The 23,485-nt window shown below is 44.3% G+C and overlaps 1 protein-coding gene across 1 annotated transcript in view; it reads left to right on the top strand.

Annotated features, from left to right (window-relative positions):
- WWOX (WW domain containing oxidoreductase) overlaps positions 1-23,485 on the top strand; it is a 982,315-nt gene that overhangs the window by 311,938 nt on the left and 646,892 nt on the right. The window lies entirely within an intron of this gene.

The raw sequence follows: 23,485 nt of genomic DNA on the forward strand, positions 1-23,485 counted from the left end.
ATGGAAAAAATAAAGAAACGTGTGGATTATGTTTCCGAAAGTCAAGTATTTATTTTCTTGCTTCTTTAGTAGAGGGGGTCATGTTAATCGATGGCCCAAATTTTCTTCCTAAAGAAACGTGTGTTGCCGAGTTTTGATTCAAGTTTCAAAAATTGGCCAGAGAACTTGGACTTTTTTTTTTTTTTTAAAGCCATAAAGCTAGATAAAATTCAGCAAGCATTTCAAAGTCCACGTAGAATATTATTCTTGTTGCAGTCTATGTATAGTCTCTAGGATTTGTTGTTTCAGTTTTGGGGTTTATTATTTTTTTTTTTCAGCAGCAATATAAGGGGAAGAAACACTTTCATTTTGCTGTTTTCAGAAAATATTGTAGAGATTGATTTTGAATGTGTTCATGTTATAAAACCTCTCCTTTAGAAAGTATAATAAGTAAAATATCTTACTTAGTAATATTCTAATATTCCCCTGTGAAATATCATGCTTTTTTTTCTTTTTTTTTTACTGAGATGGGGCTTTTGTTTCGCCACATACTGCCTTCTACACTGCTTGAGACATTTCATCTCCAAGTTTCATAGGATGGGGTCTCTTTAATCATTTACATTTTGAAAAAAAAAAAGAAAGTGAAATATTCTTTAAGAAGCCAAAGTAATCCACGGGAATGTATGGTGTTTGTTCAGCTGGATATGTTATTTATTTGAAGTACTGAGAGAAATCTCTTCTGACTGCTCAAAAAAGGGAAGAATAAACAGTAAGAGTGTCCAAGTAATCTGAGCTAGAAGGTCCCTCCTTTCACAGAAAAGTTATAAAAAGTATATTTGCCAGATCCAAAAAAAATACTGTATATCAACTACTGAGACCTGCACAATGTTTTCTTAGTATTCTCACTCTTCAGAAGAAAGAAAAAAAAAAAAAAACTGTAAAATCTGGGAACTTAAATTTTTTTTTTTTGATATTTTAATATTCCTCGGCAGGTGAATACAATAAGTCTGTTTTTCCTTCTTAGAGCGTAGCATCTCCTGTTGGCTTTTGGGTGTGTTATGTGTCACTTGTGTCTTTGTTGACTCTCTATACCTATAAATGACCACGTAATGAAATTTGTGGGCCTAACATCTCAGCATTAACTCTGAGTACATTTCCTATAAAGAAGGCATTAAGAAGATGTTTAAAAGAAAAAAAAATTACAACGTATTTCAAAAGAATTAGATTCTGGAATGTATCCAGTCATGAAAATAATATAGATTTCTTCTGTCTTCGTGCACTCTGTTAAAACCATTAGGAATGAGCCAGCATGTTCCTTGTGGATGAAATGTAGGGGAACATACCAAATTCCTATATCCCAGACCCAGAAGGGGCCTGTTCTCTGTAGCGGTTTGCTTTCCTCTTAAGCTTGCGTGCCACATCTTCCAGTGTCATTTTGTCTCACTGCCAGACGCAAGGGTCTGTCGGAGTCATATTTGAACCCGGAGTGGAGGTCTTTCTCATCCAGAGCAAAAAAAAGCTTACCTTTGCCATGTGCACCACTGACACGCTGCCTTGTTAAGTCTCTAACGTTAAGATTTGAAATGTATTCTTTGTATTTGAGAGATTCGCTGTGAGTTTTCCCTGGATAAGTGTATGCTCTGTGAATCTAGAGGAAAAAAACCTAATAACCACAAAACCACTGCTCTGATTTATCAGGACTCACCTGTTCTAAGCACCTCCCATGTGTCCACGCATTTATTTCCTGCCATTCGCTACGAGCCGTATAAGGTCTGTAGGACCTGAGAAGAGCGTGTTCATCTATTTTGTGGAAGAGAAACGCATCACAATGTAAGCACAAAGGCCACGCCTTTGACATTGAAGACGCAGGGCTCTGAGCTTCAGCCCTTCCTTGTAGTGGGCAAATCACATGACCTCTCTGGACCTCAGGTTTTCTTTTTCTCTTTGGAATGGAGAAAATTGTTTCCACGTCTTTGGGTTGTTTGTGGATTAAGTCATCACAACCCTGGGGCATAGAGGAGACCCTCAAGAAATACTGGTTTTCTTGTGTCCTACCTGTTAATGTGAACTTTCTTGGGGTTTACTGATTTCTGAGGACACACAAGAAGCTACTGTCAGGGATGTTGTCTCTTATTTGACCCCAAAACACGTGAAGCTGGACCACAGTGCATGTTAGGAATGCCCTTGAACTCTGAATCCCAAGGAGAGCCCCTGAGCACCTACCGTTTTCTCTTCTGCTTGGTAATGAGATTGTAGCGTATTGCTGGAGCTGCTCATCCAATTCTATGCTTTTTCAAGCCACATTAATGCTAATGGTGAGCGTATCAACTTCCTCTGGTTTTCAGTGGCTCTACATTGTGTTCCTCTTGTTCTGTGCCTTTTCTTTCTTTGGGTCACCTTAAATCTGTCTTTGGAAGCAGATCAACTATGAATTACTAAAGTGATGTAGGTTGAAGTACAGGCATATCACATTAAATCTGTTAATAATACAAGGCCAAAAGCACTTCATCTTGGTCTGCCCTTTGGGGCATATTTCTGAATTGTCCACATTCAACAGAAGAGATGATGCAACACCCTTTGACCAAACAGAACTTAAAAAAAATTTTTTTTTAATGTTTATTTATTTTTGAGAGAGAGAGAGAGAGAGAGAGAGAGACAGATAGAACGTGAGCAGGGGAGTGGCAGAGGGAGAGGGAGACACAGAATCAGAAGCAGGTTCCAGGCTCTGAGCTGTCAGCACAGAGCCTGAAGTGGGGCTTGAGCTCATCAACCGTGAGACCATGACCCGAGCCGAAGTCGGACACTTAACCCACTGTGCCACCCAGGAGCCCCAACAAAATGTATCTTTTAATAAAACCATCCTGCGTTTGGAATTTGGGGGGAGCTTTCGCTTTTACTTCCACTTTTTTTTTCCTCATATGATTTATATGATGCTAGATACTGTTTTCTGTCAAGGAGTATACCAGCTGCCCAGACGGCAAGACTTCTAGTCACATATGTGTGTGTCTAGTCACACGTGTGTGTACACACATGTATATGCATGCAATCACAGTTCTTCAAGGACCTGATATACATTTACTTCTTCTTTGATCTTTTTCTTTCTATTTCTTGATTATTCTCTTTCTCCTATGCCCATTAGTATTTTTCAGTCAGCTGTTCTTATCTTAAATATCTTTGTGAAAAATGTATTTATCTCATATTCAGTTCATTCAGGATGGTTTCTAAAAACAACAAAAGCTAGCTATCAATCACAGTGTATGTGGACACTTGTAGACACTAAGTACTCAACAAATGGGTTCATTATATCATGCAGATAGCCACGTACACTTAGAAAATCTGCTTGGGGGCAGGGGGAGATAAAACCAACTATTTCAGCCTGCTCTTTTGATCCCTAGACTTTTTCTTTAACTCCGTATTTATGAATAAAACATTTTAATCAGAATTATATTAATGATGACCAATTTTTTTCCCCATGAGAGTCTAATACAGGATAAATTCCATTAAGTCAATTAAATACCTTGATCAGCTTTTTAAACTTGATACAGATACTTAAGGTGTTGCTTTAAAAAATTTTTTTATTTTACTAAACTCCTTTTCACCAGGACCTTTCCCCACACCCCTAGATACATTGTACAGCGAAGATGTCATCATCTGCTTTTTGCACACGCCGAGTTTTACAGCTTTTGTCTCATGAGATTTTTGCGTCGGGTATTCCCACCAAACCACACTTTTAGATCAGGCACATCTCAGTCTCACCACGTGCAGTTTTTTTCAGTGAGTCTTTGTGATGGTTAGTTCATCCAGAAGTCTATGTTATTGATTTGATAAACGACTGGTATTCATTTCGCAGCTAATACCTAAGAAATTCCTCTGCAAGTCTGTTCCGACATTCTAGGGTTTCTCAGTTATCCGGGATTGGTCTCTGAGGCTGTTGCTTTCTGTTTCTTTTACGGACTTCCAAACATCTGGATCATTTTTAAATGCTTGCCCTTACTGTGTGGTGGCCAGGCAGGTTGTAAAGGATGGGTCAGCATGTCCTGTTGGTGCTCCAGAACATTGTCTTTCAAACCTGTTTTTTGTTTTGTTTTGTTTTAATGTTTATTTTTGAGAGAGAGAGAGACAGAGATAGAGAGACATAGAGACAGAGAGAGGGTGAGTGGCAGAGAGGCAGCAAGAGAGGGAGACAGAGAATCTGAAGCAGGTTTCAGGTTCTGAGCTGTCAGCACAGAGCCCGATGCGGGTCTCAAACTCACAGACTGTGAGATCGTGAGCTGAGCCGAAATCGGATGCTTAACCAACTGCGCCACCCCAGAGCCCCTCAAACCTTTTTTGATTACCACGACAGATTTTTATGTCACAACCCAGTGCATGTATCCCCACGTTTATACGTGTGTGTGTATCTTTGTGTATTACATGCGTGTGTGTGCGCGTGCGTGTGTGTGTCTGAACCAAACATTTTATGGAACAGCTCTCTAACTGTGGGTGGTGGTGTCGGCTGTTTTCTTCTTGATTGTATTTCATTTTTAAAAGTGCTGATTGTGACCCAGTTTTACCACCCACTATATCGCAATCTGTCCTTTGAAAATTGCCGCTCTAAAACTATTTGATCTTCTCCCATCTGACAAATGTTCATTGAGTGCCCTCCTGTGCTGCCGCAGGGGGGAGAAAATGCAAAAGTGAGCAAGTCAGAATCCTTGGCCTGTGGGTGCTTCCATTAAACAGGGCAGCGATATATGAAGAATGTTGGTGTGAGGAGACACGGGGACCACTGGACACACAGTGCTCTTCTCCTTTGGGGGCAGATGTAAGAGTAGCCAGTAATGCAGAATGAAGACGACCCCTTTCTTTACCGAGACTTGAAGGATGTGTAGGAGGGGAAGCAGGTGGATAGAGAAAAGGGGAACGTTTCAGGTAGACTTTGCAGCAGTGGTAGGGCCAGCGCCACTTCTGGAGACAAAATTAAGGATGCGCTAAAAAAAAAACCTCCGTGATCAAGATAAACAGTGTTTTAATGCAATATTAAGAAAAGTCAAAATCAGTGCGAGAAGCTCACGGTGAATAAAATTTCTAAGTTGAAAGCAAAACAGGGTCAGTGTTATAGTGAAGGATTTGTGCTGAGTCATGCAGGAGGTGAAGGCCAAAAAGCAAAACAAAACAAATCAAAGGCCCCCCGAGGACCTGGTTGAAGATGTGGGATCTTACGATCTTGCGTTAATATTGACGATGACGGCGATAAGACTGTGATGATGAGGGGGATGATACGAAAATACCCTAACACTTATGGAGTGGTTGCTGTCTTCCAGGGCTAGTATATATACCTGATCTATTTCTCGCTGTGGGTCTTTGAGAATGGTGTCTCCTGTCGTTGTTGCGGAGGAAGCCGGGAAGGGTGAATACCCTGCTCAGGGCCACATAACAAAAAGCAGGAGAGTGGAGATTCGAGCTCTTTCCCGTGGACTCAATTGCTCAAGCTCCAAATCCCTACCCCCGATGGCCTCTGCTGGCTCCAGGTTGTGTCTGGGCGTTCGAGAGGCCATTTTTATGGCAGTGAGAAAGTGAGTCGGGAAGAAGAGACTTTTGAGCCTAGCGACCAATAGATAGGTTGAAAGAATTGGCCTTTTGAAGGTTTTCTGAGCCTGTACAAAGGCAGTATCAGGGGCCAGGAGATAAAATTTTGCAGAAGCAAGAGAAACAACTTTCGATGTGTTAACCGAACGTGGGAGATACGTGGCCAGGAAATGCATGGGGGAATATATACCTATGTGGGTGAATTTGTTGACACGCTCACAGGTACATGCATGCATCAGTAAACAAGTAAAGGAAGATATCTGACATTTAAGTTTTGTTTAGTGCTTAACAAAATATTATCCTGTCTCTTCTTTTTTAAAACAGTGGCATTACATTTTTGCCTCCGGGATATTGGGTACCGGTGATAGGATAGTATCGTGAACATAATTTAAGTATTTTTCCTTCAGGTAGGTGTGTTGTTTATCTCTATAAATAACTATGAGCGCCGTGAGTCTGTGGTGTCTCGGAAACATCTTGATCTATGTTTTTGGTGATGACACTTCACGAATGATGTAAGACAGGTTCCAAGAAAGGAATATTAAGAGTAGCCACACATGTCACTTCCATAACATGTATAAAAATTATCATGCCTCTTCATTATTTAAGTAGCTGTGGCCTTTCAGTGAACACCAGCATTAATAAACCATGTTAACGTGATTTAAAATATGTAATGAAATTTGCAATGCCATCTGATGACGGAGCTCTCAAATTAGCCCACTCAGCATTGACCGACCATCCTTATAAAGGGCCGCCTGCACTGTGAACAGAGACGATGTGCATCCTCTTGTGGGCTGGCAGAATTTCTACAAGCATTTTCTTAAGCGATGCCACCAGCAGGATGGTTTATTCAGTGTCAAAATGCCATGCCACACGTGCCCATCCTCCGGTTTTATTCTGCCGCGCACGTAGGGGAGTTGGCGTGTGTTCAGACTGACTGGTAACGGTCTCTGGTAGTGTGTGTGTGTGTGTGTGTGCGCACGCACGCCTTCTTTTTCTTCATCTTGTTACCACTGTCCTCATTAAGGGCCTTTCCTTGGCCTTTTTTGGTTGTCTGATGACAGCTCTTCCACTGCAGAATTATCTGGGGTACACCAGGCTCTCCTGCAAATATGCCATTTTGCCGCTTGGAATAAAATGGCAGAAAGTTTTCTCTTTGAGTCCAGATGTGGTTCTTTCAAAGTAGTGACTAATTACAGGTCTTAGCGTCCAGAGCTGTACCGTGCAGATGTCACCTCATGTCCTGCACACTTGTCCTGAGCAGGCGAAGGTGAATTCGATCGAAGTTAGTGGATGGAAATAGAAAAACTCTTTCTTCTTTTCTTTTCTTTTCTCTTTCTTTCTTGCTTGCTTGCTTCCTTCTGCTTCTGCTTCTTTTTAATTCACAGTTGCTTTTCCCCCCAATGCTAAGCTTTCTTTTGGGAATTCTTAATAACCCTTCCTATAAGACTCTCTGGTTTGACAGCATTCATGAAGCTCACGGAAGGTACGTATAAGAGGAACGTGAACTTAGCACCTTCCACTTTCTTGACTCTCCAGGCTGGAGGTCGCAGGAAAGGGCCCCTTTTCTAGAAGAGGAAACTAAGGAGGCACCCCCACCCCCGCCCCTGTGAGAGGAAGGTAGCACAGCTCGCTCTGGTTGAAATTGGTCTGCAGACTATTTCAGTATTTATTTTCTACCCTTCCCCCTTCCCTGTCAGCTGATTGTTTTGTTTCATTTATATAGCATTGTTTGAGCTAAACGTTTATTTAGTTTATCTCACATATACAACATGTGTCTACTTAAATTATGTGCAGCATTTGAAAAATAAACAGAATATAAGTCACATAGTTTTTTGGCATTAAGACAAGAAAGAATCTGACCTTGAAAAGTGTACGTGTGTTTACATTTATATATGTGCACGTGCAGGAATACAGGTCTAAACTCATCTGAGTACTGGAGGCTGCTGATAGGTGGCGCTATAATTCACTTGTATGTGGCTTGGGGGACAAGCGAGGGAACAATTAGTACATCCTTCTTGGGCCTGGGAGGGAAGAAAACAAACCCTTTATTTCCCACAGTTTTCATTCCCTGTGTCACCTCGGTATTTAATTGATTTCACTTACACGACTACTTGAAGTTTTCCCAGGCTAGTTGCTACTATTAATTATAACCTAGAGGGATAATATTAGTTAACTAATGGAGGCCGGCAGATGACTTTGGAAGAACTGATCCGCGAGCACCTGGTTGGTAGGATGAAGTAAGTCTTTCTTTGGTAGTCTCAGGTGGCCACAGTCCTGCCACAACCTTGGTGATATGTAGGCCACGCCCGTTAGTTTAGAGATCAAGAAACTAGACCCTGAAATGTCAAGAGACTGTTTCGAGTTCAGGCCGAGAGAGCGTTTTCACTGTGCTATGAGATGCTCACCTATTTCCTGTTTTAACGGACGTGGCATTTCCAGTATTTTCAATGATTGCATATTTCTTGCGTAACTGGGTATTTCAAAGTGGCCTAGGAGTTACGTGTTGTGTTATAAATACAGTTTGTTGGTCATCTGAGTGAAAAGGGTATGATGACCCCAGATTTCATCTTTCGTCAGGAGAAGCAACTTCTTTTTTTTCTTCCTCTTCTTCGTTTTCTCTTCTCTTTCACCATGAGGTCACATGGTATATCTACCCTTCCACTTACGTGTGCTTTTCTTCCTATTTTCTTTAAAATCTGTGCTTGTGAGTGTCTCTGGTGCATGGTTTAACTGTAAAATACCCAGTACCTGTTTGCTTTTTATGGGACAAAATTTACTTTTGCATTTCTCTATGCCATTATTATTTGCTGCTGCTGTTTGCCCGTGGATGTTCTTGGAAATCATCTTCTAGTTTAAATACAGTTAAGTATTGACAAATAATGTCTGTGACTTGTTTGCATTCTCAATCAACCTAAAGGTCTCCTTTTTTTTAAGTTTATTATTATTTTATTTTAATAGTCTCCATATCCAACATGGGGCTCAGACTCATAACCCTGAGATCAACAGTCCCATGGTCTTCCATTTGAGCCAGCCAGAATCCCCCCGAAAAGGCCTTCTTGATGTAACAAATGAAAAATTGCAAGATTAAACTTAAGAGTCCCAAGATACGGTACGTGACAGAGTAGTGAATGCCTCTTTCCCAGACCGAATGGTCCATGGTAGGGCTTATCTAAACCCATCTCAGAACATCGCAGAATCATCTTTGATTAGCTTACCCTTATTTTGCCTTTCTTGTTAATTATTTGACCCATAATTTAGCTGCATGGAAACTTGGGTGTGGCTTGATGCCTATAGATCCTCACTGTTCAGTTCTAGAAACGTTTACATTTTGAAAGTCTTTACCTCTCAGTTTCAGTAATGTCTGACTATTTAGGACAAAAATCCACCTCTCCTATACCTCTAATTATGGTTGGTACTGAAGCTGCATGGGGGTCTGTGCTGGGGGTGCAGGTGGTGAGGCCTGGAGTTTCATAGGTAGACTTGCATCATACAAGACACTGGCCTGCACGCTATACATATATTTGTATGGACATTTACAGTCGGGGATATTCAGGAAAGCGAAATTTTTAAAAAGTTATTTTGAGAGATAGAGAAATACCTAATTGCTGCACTTTATGTAAATCTGAAGTAATTTCCTCCTAGAAAAGTACTAAGTACACACTTTCGTTCTCTCTCCTCTGTCTCTGAATTAGTCAAGTGTGGTTGCTGCCATAACTTGCTCAGCTGGAAACCGCTGGCTCTGAGGACTCTGGGCTCACGCGATGAGTTAAACACAGGGACCCCCGAGTATGGAACCGATGCAGAATATTCATAAAGCCAGGCCGCACGGTTTCCTAGGAAGGTAACCCTGCTGTGTTTCTCTAGTGTCCATGAAACCCAGTCCACACAGCAGCTCTGTCGGTGGGTGACGGGGGTTTTGCTGATGGTTTTACAATCAGGGATAGTTTATTATTATTATTTTTAGGATATTTTAGTGCATGCTTTTATGCGTGGTATTAAACTATGGCATCTTCAGTGGGAACTGAACCGAGTGCCATCATTTCCCCGGATGTCACTCTGACCCCGTAACTTTGGCCTTTCGGCAGTCCCTTTGCGCATTCATTGTGGCATTTTGTATGAATTCATTCTTTTTACCTGGTGGACGGGGATGGGGTGAGGGGATGGGGTACGCTTGTAGCGAATGGAACCGAGATTACAGATCATACAGGTGCCGTGTCAGTTATTAACCTGGGAAAGTGAAAGTCGCCTATAAATTCTCAAGGTAGCCTTCGAAGTCTTCGGTCTTTTAGAAGCTGGCTTGGGATGGAGGCAGTGAGTCATGATTATCATTTTCATGCTTTTCCGTAGGTTCTGGGTAAGCAGTTTGTAAACGTGCATCTAAATGCACCCTGTGAGCTTATAAGAAGTCTCATTCTTCACATTCTTGAAGTGTGGGTGATGGTATTACATAGAGTCCATCTTGGAATATGGTGATTCCCAGAAAGTCCACATGGTTTTTCATTGCAGTCGTATTGAAATCTGCACCCATATTTTAGGACAGTCCCGTCTGTAGTGTTCTCATTGAGCATCCTTTGGATTATTTTCAGGGTTACACGGGAGGGTAGAGAGAAGAAGCGTTTTGCTGAGTGCTAGGCAAGGGGTCAGGTATGTTTTATATGTCATTCCAATTACCTTACTTCCCACAGGAACCTAGCGAATTGTACATTATTATGCCCATTTTAGAGATGAGGAAATCGAGGCCTTGCCTGCATCGCGCAGCTCGCAAGGGACAGAGCTGAGCATGACAGAGCTGACGTGCGTGCCCTCCCCCACTGCATCTCGCTGCTTCCCTGGGATGCACTCCAGGGCCCCCCAGGGCTGAGTGTTGTTCCTGGGATGGGCGCCATGGATGGAGCGTGGTACTGTTGCCCAAGGAGCCGATCTGCCCCTCCATTGTTGGGGAATGTGTGGTCAGGAACAGGACAGCGGCATGCGGCGAGGGTGGTTCCGGTCCTGCCCTCTGAGATGGGTGACCTGAGGCCTGGAGAGAATGAAGCGATGGAGAGTTTGAGTAAGCTGCCATTTCTGACATTCCTGGGGGCCCAGGGGGCTGCTTGCACTTTCTTGGTTTCTTAGTTGTTTTCTACTTAAGAACCCCCTTTGCCCCATACTCCTTCTATGCCCTTTCCTCCCCTCCTCAGATACTAGTGCTTCACGTGCACAGATTTCTCCAGCGCTCACGGGAACAGACCAGAGATCGAGCAGAGTAGCTGTTCTGCAGCTGCCTGCTCCTTCTCTACAACATGGGCCTGAATAACTCAGATCTGCGCTTTGCAAGAGAAGCAACTGACACAGCTTATGGTGGACACGTCCAGTGACCCGCTACGTGTTTGCTTTTGAGGAACTAGAGAGTAGATTTGAGCCCCTTTAGAGTATGGAATGCAGGCCATTCTGGACCCATTCAGGTGGCCTAGCAAGAGTTGGTGGGACCTGTGAGGTGGAACGGTCCTTGAGCGATGCGATATTCAGTATTAAATGCGTGCTTGATTTGAGTTTTTAGTCTATTCTATTAGGAAGTACCCCTTGCATCTCCCTGTAAGCTTGGAAAGTGTTTTCCTTGGAGAGGACTGCCAATCCCACTTATCAGTAAGGATATGGATATTGCTAACCGCATTTGTCAAATTCTAGGCACAGATAGAACCCATGCCATGGCTCAAATTTCACACCTGAGTAGTGGGCATGCAGCACAGTGCTGGTGGTGATCAAACCATCTGGTCATTACTATGCTGCCCTCCTGGGAGTTGGGTGCTGCAGCCTGTGTGTGCAGTTCCACATATGGTATGTGTTTCTTAAGACCTGATTCAAACGGCACATGGGAATTTCACTCTCCATGCAAACTGTACCCTTCACACACAGGTCTTGTGAATCAGAGAGCCCACCTAGCAAATTCTAGTTTCTCCTGGGTGTCCTGTATTTAACACGGGTCCTCCTAGCATCTGAGTCACCGTCCACGGCTCTTGTATTGTAACTTACCCAGATGAGGAACTGATGAGGAAGGCCACAAGTTGGGGACGGAGGGGTGGGAAATGGGAGTGTATTTGGGGAAGGTGGGGAGTTCTGGATTGAGAAGACCATCCACACGAGCTAAATGTGTGTGTAGCTGGGACTTGAGATCTTATTTAATGAAAGAAGAAATAATGACAAGCCAAACAGGGCCCTTTGCAAGCATCCCCACTTGGGTACATCCAAACCATCGACAGGCGAGGCAGCCCGGGGCAGTGCAAAGCTGTTTTCAAAATCAGGGCCATTCACCGTCCCCCAAACCCTTGCAGGTCAGACCTGAACACCTTCTCTGTGCCCCGTGTAAAAATACACTTTGAGGAGATTGGATACGCCCTATGAAATATACCTTATTTATTATCATTGAGTCCCCCCTTCTTCCGTCATGCTTTAGAATTATGGGCTGGAGCAGTTCTTAATACTCTATTTATTTTAGGGGAGGAAAATGTTTTTCTTCAACCACAACATTCATGAAATACCAACTGCTGGCAGTTTCCCCAGCATTTAAGGAAATATTGTTGTAAGGCTTTTATGTTCTGTACTTCAATCAGCCAGACCCAGCAGTATCCCAATAGAAGGACCCTCAACAGACCATTTTCAGCATTTTGCTACAATTAAACTCCTCTGGTTTTAGCCCTCAGGCAATTTAGTACCTTTTTACATATGCACATTATGAACTTTTGACCAGGGTCTAGCAGTCATATATTAGAGTGTTGCTCTCGAAAGCAGGCTTAACAAGTTCCTCTGAGTATTACAGTTGGAGTCAGTCGTGGAAAAGGTAATTTAAGCAACTTGCAGCGAGGCCATTCAGAATCTCAGCGATGACCCTAAATATCTCTCGCTTGTGCTCTCTCTCTCTCTTTCTCTCGCTCTCCTTTTTTTTTTTTCCTTGTTTCCTCTGGAAGCTGGTAGCAAGAGCTTTCAAAGTCTGTGATTGATCTTTTATTCAGTAGCTAACGAGGGCTGTGATTCTATTAGCGTGCTACAAGGCAAGAGAACAGTGATTTAATGAAGTGTCTAGTGAGCCGGCCATAGATTTATCCTGTTGTCGCTAATTTGCAGTGCCGTTGTGAACATAAAGGAAGACTGCACTCACACTGCTATTAAGCAGGTATTTCCTTAGTAAATTGTTGTAAGGTCAGGTACAGTTATCTCAGCAAAAGCAATGCCTTACCTCTTCAGTGTCTGCAGATGACAGCCGCCGTGCTGAGCGCCCACTGAGGTGGAACCAGGAGATCAGAGGTCCGTCTCCAAGTCGCCCTTAGCGGAGGCAGGAGCAGATGAACTGCCAAGTAGGAGTAATAGAGTCATAATTGGTGATTAGAACTGGAAAGGTACAATAACATCTTAATACAAACTGGCGTATGTTATAGTTACTGTCAGTTGTTGTAAACTCGCCCTGCCGCCCGGACTAGTTACGCTTCCCTTGATTAGCTCGGAGAAGCGCGGCGGCGGCGGCGGCGGCGGCAGCGGCAGGTGCACACGGGCACGCGCACGCGCCTAGAGCGTCCACACCGCGCCGCCCCCCGGGGCCCTGCCCTGTCTCTGCTGGTTCCCGTGGGCGCCGGCCCTCACCCCTCTCGGAACGCGCCATGGTAACCTTTTCCTACCACCCCGGGAGAACCGTGATGGCGTGGGTGTCCTCTGATTCCCCCCACCCCCCCCTCTTTCCAGGCACAGTGACATTTATGCCCACTGGCTTGGAGGCTCGTTGAACTTTTGTTTTATTTGCCTTTGCAAAGGGGCGGTGTTTGCCTCGTGTCAGATCCATATCCCACCACACTTCTGTGTTCACAGAAACAGATTGGGTCTCGCCACCCCAGAAGGAAAACGGGAAAGAGAGGAATTGCGGGGCGCCGAGGAATTTTGCATTTGAGACTGGCCTCCTCGTCAGAACGCAGGGGCGGATTATAGGTGCAGGGTGGGACCTGTGAGGTGCCCTTACAGGTATGGGGGGGGGTCCATCTGTGGGGAAGGATAATTGAAGAGATTCCTTTAGGATGCTTCCTGAGGTGCCAGGCTGGCTTAAAGGGCAAGCCTTGGTAAACAAGGCATTCCACGGCAAATGTGTACGTGGCGGGAGGCTCCTCTATGCTCTGCGGCATAATTGCTCTTTAAATTCATAAAAAGAAGAAGGTAACCAACATTGTGCAGACACGCTGAGCAGCTGTCCTTATTCATAAATCTAGGTGACTGGTCGTTTGTTTTGTTTCGAGCGGGGTAAGGCTGGGCAGGTTGCCTCGGAGCAAACCATGAGGAGAGCTAAGGAGGTGAAGGGCCCAGACGCCTTTTACTCATCCGGTACGTAGTAGGTTGTCAGCAAATCTTGTTTGATTCTGCACTTGTGGAATCTGGAGAACCTTGTCATCCGGTGCGCACCCTGACCCGGGAAAGTAGGCCGGTTCTCACGCGTACTCAGAGCCCCAGGGATACCGTGGTAGGTTAGTTAAGGCTTCTGCTCCAGTAAAGAGTTTAGAGGAGTGTTTGGTAACCGGGCCCTGTTTGTAGACAACCATTAGGATGATACAAAAGAGCGAGTCTAACTTTCTGATTTCCCACCGCGGACCTTTGGGCCTCAGCCCGGTCACATTTGGTCTGTAACGGTGGTGGGACTGCCCTGCCATCAAGGGGGTCCCCCTCCCACGGACTGAAATCTCAGCTTTTCGGTCTGGAGATCAGGACCCGGGACCCACACAGGCAGCTGCCTGTCGTGGAGTGTAGACGAAGCTGACTGATCCAGAGCGCACCAGCCTCAGTGAGAATCTGGTCAGGACCTGGGAACGACTGTCACTGACCCGTCTCGGAGGGAGGTGGCCTAGGGAGTCCTCATACACTCCCTGATTTAGCTTCACTGGCATATCCAACACTAAATAGAATTGAAAGGAAGGGAGGAGAGAGGGAAAGGAGGGCAGGGAGGGAAGGAAGGGGGCACGCTGGAAAGGGAGGGAGGAGAGCATAGCCCATGTCCACGTGCCCCGTCTTACAGTCCACACAAAGCACCACGACCAAGGGACTGCAGAGGGACAATAGTGCCAAGCGACTAGAATCTATTGAGTACCTCCTCTGTGCCAATACCTCTTTAATCTTCATGGCAGTCCCTGTGACCTAGACGATAAAGGTTTAGATGCCACGTCAGAAGCAAAGGCATGATTTGAACCCAGATCTGTCTGCACTTCTGTCCATAAGTAGGGAAGGGCTGCCCATTTCAGTGTGCCCATACCCCATTCTTCCTAGGGAGGCCTCCTTCCTCTACAGGGCTGGCAATGACTGTTCCCTCCCTTTCATTTCTAAACGGGTCCCCATTTAGTCCCCCTTGTTGGACAAATGGACATTGCACCTTCCGTTCTGGTTTGGGGACGTGTTGTTGGGCTTTCCATAAGGAAAACGAGGGAAAATAGAAAGAGAGTTATGAGAATTCCTTTTTCTAAAGTGGGTGAATAATCTGGGCCGGAAACATACTGATTTAGACCTACAAACCACTCAGCCCACCCCGCCATTTCCCTAAGTGGCCCTGAGGGAAGATTTGTTGAAGAATTGTCTGTTTTATCCCATGACCCAAGCTCAGAGGTTGAGGCAATATCCCTGAATAATGTGCCTTTTCACTAATAACCGGTGGACCCATAATCTCTTAATTTAGCATGCTTTCCAAGAATGTGTTAATATTTTCCACTTTACACAGCCTGTTTTGGTAAAAGCTCCCCTTATTTAAAAAAAATTATTTTAACGTTTTATTTTATTTTTTGAGAAGGAGAGGCAGAGTGTGAGCAAGGGAGGGGCAGAGAGAGGAGGAGACACAGAATCCAAAACAGGCTCCAGACTCTGAGCAGAGCCCAATGCGGGGCTCAAGCCCGTGAACATGAGATCATGACCTGAGCTGAAGGCGGACACTCAACCGACTGAGCCGCCCAGGCGCCCCTAAGTTCCCCTTATAAATGCTCCTTGGTAAATAATACCCATCATCATAGGGCACTAGTAGTAGAATTATTTTATGTTTTTTTTCAAGTATTCTGTGTTTCATGGATTTTTTTTTTCTTTTTGAAGAACTGATCTTTAAGATCAGAGTTGCATTCAGATGGGCTTTATTTATTCTTTAAATGAAAGAGGCTGACACGTTAGACACAAAAGGTCACTTATTCAATGATTCCATTTATATAAAATATCCCAAATAGGAAAATCCATAGAGACGCAAGGCAGGTTGGTAGTGGTCAGGGAGTGACTGCTCACGGGTCAGAGTTTCCTTTTGGGGTGATGAAAGTGTTCTGGAACTAGACAGAGGTGGGGGTTGCACAACACAGTGAACGTACTAAATGGTTTAAACTAAATGGTTTAAAACTAAACGTTTTAAAATGGTTCCTTTTATATATAAATTTCACCTGAATAAAGGACAGATAGGGTACTACATACAAAAGGCATCTGGGCACACGAGGCATATTAAACTGTTCCCCCCTCCCCATCTTTTCCACCTGTAGTAAACAATTCCATCACTATAGCACAGGCCGGAAAGGCTTGGGCTGTGTGCAATGTCCAGGCAAACAGATCTCAGAGAGGGAGCCCAGTCCCCTCTCTAGAGGTGCGTGTGGAGTTGCGCGCGGAGCCTCAGAACCACGAGCTTACCTTACCGTTTCTTGAGCATGCTATTGATTAGTTATGTGTTTGCCTGTGTTATTAATAATGTATTCCTTAAAAAAATCTATGTGCATTATAGTCTTTGATCTTGTCATGAAATTTCAAAGCCGAAGATTCCATTTTCTTTTTTTCTTTCTTTTTTTTTTTAATTTTCAAAGGGTAGAACGGAAATAATTTTAAAACTTTTCAAACTTGCCTTTCTAGTGGAGAACTTCCTGCTGACCTCCATCCATGTTAATGAGGTTTGTATGTACGTGCACGTGTGTGGTGTATATACGTGCGTATATACATGTACACAGACACATGCAAACACGTGTAGGTACATACACACATACTTTGAGGAGAAAACGGTACACCATTTGCTTCAAGCTTACTGTATTCTAGAGGTGAGGAATATTTGAATACAAGACTGACGCATCTTGTAGATTAAAACAGAAATTAAAGACTTCAGACTAAGGCCCCATCAAAAGCTCTCTTTTCATTGTTCTTTTATTGTTTATTGACTTCAAAAAGACTTTTTAGTTTAAACTGACTTTAATGTCTCTCGAATGCTCTTTTGTAAAGTGACTTTGAAAACTCGGGGATAATGTCTTCATTAAGTGGAGAAAAATCTTGGGGAAAAATATAACTGTAACTTGCCTTTCATTAGAGTAGAAAGAGATAAAGCTTTGCTTAATTAATGTCTGTTTTCCCTCTGTTCAGAATTCTAAGGGAAAAGGGGGCTAGAATTAGTGCTGATAAAAGCTTGAAACAGACATAGCACTGCAACTTTTTTCTTCCCTTCTTAGAGTTCAGAAGAGCACACTTCATATAACCCCGTGAACGTTATTGGAATATTCCAGGTGCCCCGTCTTGTGGATGTACAATGGCTCTAGACCCAGTGACCCCAGTCACCATGGCTCTTTCCACTTTTGCCTTCATTTTCTTTTCTGTTTGTTTCCAACACTTGTTTAGGACTTGATTTGAGAGGAGATAGCTATTCGCATGTTTTCTTTTCTATTAAAGAAGAAAAATCCAGGGGCGTCTGGGTGGCTCAGTCGGTTAAGCGTCCGACTTCGGCTCAGGTCATGATCTCACGGTCCGTGGGTTCGAGCCCCGCGTCGGGCTCTGTGCTGACAGCTCAGAGCCTGGAGCCTGTTTCCGATTCTGTGTCTCCCTCTCTCTCTGACCCTCCCCTGTTCATGCTCTGTCTCTCTCTGTCTCAAAAATAAATAAAACATTAAAAAAAAAAAAAGAGAGAAGAAAAAAAAAGAAGAAGAAAAATCCATTCTCTCCCTCCTGCCTTCTAAGCCACCGTTCGGATTCGATCTCTTCACAAAGTCTTTCCTGATTGCCTCAGCCTCTGTGTACCGAACGATTCCTTTTTGCACCGGATCTTTACTTTTCTGTGGCTTTCTACCTGTTCCCTGTCTCACTTCTTCTCTCTGCGGAACAGATTTGCCCCTTAAGGTTAGAAATGCTCTTCTGAGCTGCCTTTTTTTTTTTTTTTTTTTTTTTTTTAATCTGTGGGGAGCAGAATGCTGAACTCTTGTGACGTCCAAGGCTACACCTATGCTGGCTGATCCCACTGGTTGCCTTATTGTTTTTTCCTATATTAGTAGTGAAAGGGAGAATTGCTCATAGGAGCACCACCCATCAGAGTTCAAAGTCAGTTTCAGGATCTTTTTGTGTCCACACATCCCAAGGAATGCAGTTCACAGAGGAGTCCTCTCCAGGTGCCTTCTCGGCTCCTGTTAGAAGGGATGCCACCCTTTCTGTGTAGACATCAGCGATCCTAGGGCCTGACAGTCAGAGGAAACAGTATCTTAAAGTGGAAGAAGCCCTGGGCTTGGGATGAAATAAGACCTAGGTACAAATCCTTTGTCTTCTACGTACTAGCTCACTGACCCAAGGCAGGTTGCTGAGGCATCCGAGCCTCAGTGTTCACATCTACGAAGTGGAGATAGTAGTGCTTACCTTGAAGGGTTGTGGATGGATCAAATGAGGTAGTGCGAGGTGTACTTCTAATCCACATTGATCTTAGCAAAACCCCCCAGCCACCTAATTCTGCCTCACAGCAGACCCGCTCTGGCTTCTACTAAGTCACTAACACTTGAAAAGACTTCCCTTTTTACCTGTCTCCCCCCACCCCCCCAAAGTATATTTAAGAGGGCAGCTTTCAATATCATGATGTCTTATGCCTAATAATCCTGATGGCTTAGCTGTCTTGATTATGTCTTTCAGTAGATGGACGGGTGGGTAGATTGATTTTGTTTTAACACCTGTGCCATCCCGCTGGCCTGACTCTTTTTCAGATGCTCAAATGCCACCGAGTCCTGGGTTTTTGGAGGCGGACGTAAATACTAAGAGTTTTAAGTGGCATGGAGTCGCTGCGGGTTTGTTATGTAAACCCTCAGGGATATTTATACCCTCTACTGAGAAGGGTAATTGAGCTTCCAAACCACCCACCAAGATTTCTGCCTGTAAAATATTTAAGGACTGGTACTATAAAGCCATTTCCCTTATGCAATTTGTTTTCCATCTAGAAGCAGGAGAATAAGGGGAAATGGCTCAGAGTAACTTATAAAAGCCAAACTCTTAAGCCACTAAATGCATCTCCTCCACAATAGCACCTGGAGAAGGGCTGAAGGCAGACAAAAAGTAAGCAGAAGAGGGACCAGGGTTCAGAAATTGAGATGACAGAGCTCCACAATGCGGTGCGATGATGGCGTCATAAATCATCCCTTCGGTATCAAGTTAGACGTTCCCTGCAAGCAGATCACGGAGTGTGTGGAAGGGATTTTTGATAAAAGGGGCCAAGTTAAAGGATGTGAGAGCCTGAACTTTAAAAAGCAGAGTAGGCTGCCAGGATACCTCTGAGTAGCTCACACACAGTGGGGAAGAGTCTGTGGCTGAGCTTACACGAGGACCGTCGGCCCAGACCTGCGGGGTTGAGCTTTCTCACCTGCCTTGCAGAAGGGTCTTGAGGCGTGCTTTCCCGGGGAGCCCATCCCCCTAGAGGAGGGTGCTGCAGGAGCCTGGTGAGGTGGTGCCGGGTGACAGATACTCTAAAACAAGGCTGTGTTTAGAGATGCTCTAAAACAAGGTTATATGCACAACCTGGGATTAGAACTGAAGAGATGGGAAGGGAACGCTCAGGGACTGTAACAGGTGCGTACATTTCAGATCGATGTATTAAACACTAGCTGCCCACCTGTAGACAGTGGCTCACACATGGGAAACTTTGCGGGGCGCTGTCTCTTCTGTCTCTCTGCCCCTCCCCTGCTTGCGCTCTGTCTCTGTCTCTCTCAAAAATAAATACACATTTAAAAAAGTAAACACACACACACACACAGGGAACTTTATTGGTTTTACATAAGGTCCAAAGTGGCTGTTCTGTAATAATAGGTGGCTCCCCCCCCCCCACCCCGGTGGTGGCTCGGGGACCCAGGCTCTTTCCATCTTGTGGTTCTGTTATCCTCCACGTCTGGCTTCCAAGGCTGCACCGGTCGTGTGCATCACACTGGTGGAAGAGGCCACGTGTGGGCCGTCACGTAGGAGGCATCTGAAGGACCAGGCCTAGGGGTGGCACCCGTCTGTGGAACGTAAGAGGCTAAGAAATATGGTCAAGCTGTGTGCTCAGGAAGAAGAGGAAACAGGTTGGGCGAACAGACAGCAAGTCTTTGCCCTGGTTGTTGTTTGAAGTCACTTTGGATCCTCAGTACTTGTTTTTTATGCCCAAACTCTTCATGTGGTTGACTCTGGGGATAGCCAGACGTGAATGGAGCATGCTCCCTGCTGTCCACTGTCTTAGCCTCTTGGGGAGGCAAGACCCTATTCTTAGCGTCCACCGTGCCAAGTGCCAAGGTCTGTCTTCCACTAGAAAGGACGATACGTGCTCACCGCCACGGCCTCCCTAGTTATTGACGGTGGCCGCGGGACACTTCTGGCCAACGAGTCCAAGCAGAAACTCACCCAAGCCTTCTTAGAGACCTTCCGTTCTCGGATGGAAAGGCAGGGTGCTGCTGGTGTTTTCCATCTCCCTTTCTTCCTTCGCACAGTGCAGCTTTGATGCTGACAGGCACGGCCTTTTCATTCTGTTGTAAAGCAACCGACAGGAGGGGAAAGTCACGAGAATGGCAGAGAGAATGGCCGTCACCGTATAGGACCATGGCCTGGAGTCAGCAACTGCATAACCATCAGGCAAGTGTCTTCGTCCAAGGTCTCCTTTTCCCCTTCCTGTCAATGAACCACTATGAAACATGGCGAGCGATATGAGTATGGGATACGGGTGTGAGAGAGATTCTGGATAATCCTCAGGGGTGAAAATTCTTTGAGAATTTAAGTCATCCCTCACCCCGTTTGTCTGCTTGAACATAGGCCAAATAATCATTGTGTTTTGCTTCATTTGGGAAATACTCCAGTGCAGTGCTTCTAGGAAGTGACCAGTTTTTACACAGGAAGACTTTCTTTGCTGTCCAGATTTTTCTCAGCTGCTCATTTCTGGTGTGGTGATGTGGGATATGATCTCAGAACTTTGCATCTTGCGTGAAGTCCCCGAAGTGATATTTGAACTTCTTGGCTTTCTTACTGTTATTGTCCCCTTTCCTCTGTGACTTTGTAGTGAGACACATTTATGTTATGGAAATTGCCTCAGGGTATTTAAAAATCTGTATTTGGGCCACCTTGGTTAGAAGATGAAAATCCATAGGTGCTGTTACCTGAACGTCATTTGACCTGAATTAGACTATGGTTTCTGTCACTCACTTTTTAAAAAATGTTTATTTATTTTGAGAGAGAGAGAGTGAGAGAGAGTGTGAGTACACAGGGGAGGAGCAGAAAGAGAGAGACTCTCAAGCAGGCTCCAAGCTGTCCGTGCGCAACCCGATGCGGGGCTCGAACCCATGAACCGTGAGATCATGACCTGAGCCGAAATTAAAAGTCTGACCCTTCACTGACTGAACCACCTAGGCACCAGTTTCTGTCACTCTTAACAAAAATAGTATTATTAGTAAGAAGACTACCACCACACTACTACTCATGATTTTCCATGCCAAGGAAGAGTGCAGACATCATCGCTCAGTAGATGTCCGATGTATGAAAATGAACTTGAAGAGCTCTGTACTACGTCCATTTGCAATGTTGGGTTTTTTTTCCCCTTTTCACCAAAACTCTTCCAGATAACGGTTGTCATCAGTTTGGGATTCTACACATACTTGAAGTACTACGGGTATGCTTCTTTAGAAATGTAATGTAATGTAGATGCTCCGCATGATTTAGCAAAGCCATCCCTCTCATTATTCCAGTTGTTATGATGCCAGTCTCTGCACCTGTTTTTCTTAGGTGCCTCCACTTGCAGGGGTCAAGGGCTGATGAAAACTCGAAGTTAAAAGAGGGAAGAGTAGCACGGTAAAAACCAGCCTCTGTATGTACTTCAGATTAAAACCCCAACCATGTAGGAGCCCCGCTGCAAAGGATTGGCTGCCTGTGACATTCGTATAACCAGCTGCATGAACGATGGAATTAGTCCGCAGGGCCAGAGGGCATGTGGTCGGCCTGATAGCTCATAAACCAAGGCCGTCGTGTCTGCAGTACTGAGCGGTCCTAGGCTATCCTTTTCAGGAGGCTTTGTCCGTTTTTAAATAATGGAAAACTTTGGGGCCCTGATAATTGTTTCTTAAGGAAGAGGCTCGGAGTTTGGAATGCGAATGTTGGTTAGTTGAAACTACGTTATCCGTGTGTTCTGTAAAGTGCACACATGCGGCTCGGAACGTATGCCGTCGGGTTTTGGTAGACTGAAGACGGTCACACCATTTTGTTATCAGATGGAGGGTCGGCTGAACACAGCGCACGTGAAGACGGATTACTGGTCTACCTCCTTCCTGGCTAGTCTGTGGTTTAGCGCAGGAAACAGCGGACTAGGGCCTTGGGCCAAACCTGCCCTACTGCCTGCGTAAGGCAGTGTAACCTGTAAGCTAAGAGTTCCTTTTACATTTTTAAATGGATGGAAAAATATTAAAAGAAAAATGATACTTCGTGATAGATGAAAACGGTATGGAGTTTGAATCTGATTGTCCGTAAATAAACTTTTATTGGGAGACAGGCTTGTTTATTCATTTAGGTCCTGTCCGTGGTTGCTACAGAGTTGGATCGGCAACGTTGAGTGGTTGCAGCAGATCACGTGTGCTCCACGAAGCTGAAGATACTTACTTTCCAGACAAATTTGTCAGCACTTAGTTTAGCTGGTGTACTTACCTGTGAGCAGAAGCAGTTAAGGAGAGATTTTTGCCCCTTCTCTCCCAGGGTCGTGAGGAAGGGTCAGACTGTGTTCTTGCCCGCAGTGCTGGTCTGGATATTAGGGTAGGTTTTGGAATTCTTCCTCTTCAGCAGGCCCCAAGCCCGACTTTGCCTCCACCCCACTCTTTACTCCCAGATCTGTGCAAGTTAAACAGCAAGGTGTTAGCTCAGGGCCGTTGCAACAAATAGCAGTTCTCTGCAGGCCAGAAAGAGTCACCTCTAAGATTATCGAGCCATCGTGTGGCACAGCCGACCAAGCCCTTGTAGCAGGCTGCCATTCCGCTGTTCTGTAGTTGCAGAATAATTTAGGGATGATGAGGGGAAAGTGGTCTCTCTTTATCTGTTAATTCCTTGGAGGAAGTTCTGTTCAGAATGAATAGTCTTGAAATGTGTAATAAAGTTACCTATCAAGACCACTTTTACAGAGAGATTTAAATGTGATAATAAGAATAAAAGAAAATGAAGTGACATTGAGGGCGTCTTCTTTTATAACGGCTCTTGGTCTTGACTGTTAAGCACACTGTAAAATGACTTTTATACATTTATGGATGGAAATGGTTCTGCTGAAATTTTAAGTGTTAACATTGTTCAAACTTCCATTACTAACACCTCTCGCATTGCTACAAACGGTTTCCTATTTGACATTTTGATCATACTAACGTGGGACATTTTACACCGATGCTTTCATTTCATGGGATAGGAAGGATCTGTCTATTTTGATTTCCGCTCCTTTCTACAGGAAGCCAATACATTACGTCTGCACATCTTACCCCAGTGCGACCTAGAAACTGATCGTCACAGAGGATATTCTGGAGAGATGGAGAAAACTCAAATGTTTTATTTGTCAGACTGGCCTGGGTAGAAAAAAAAAAAAAATATATATATATATATACGTATATATATATATATATATACACATATACACATATATATGTATATATATATACGTATACATATATATATGTATATATATATATACGTATATATATATATACGT

Source organism: Panthera uncia (assembly GCF_023721935.1).
Source record: "Panthera uncia isolate 11264 chromosome E2 unlocalized genomic scaffold, Puncia_PCG_1.0 HiC_scaffold_20, whole genome shotgun sequence".
Lineage (NCBI taxonomy): Eukaryota > Metazoa > Chordata > Mammalia > Carnivora > Felidae > Panthera > Panthera uncia.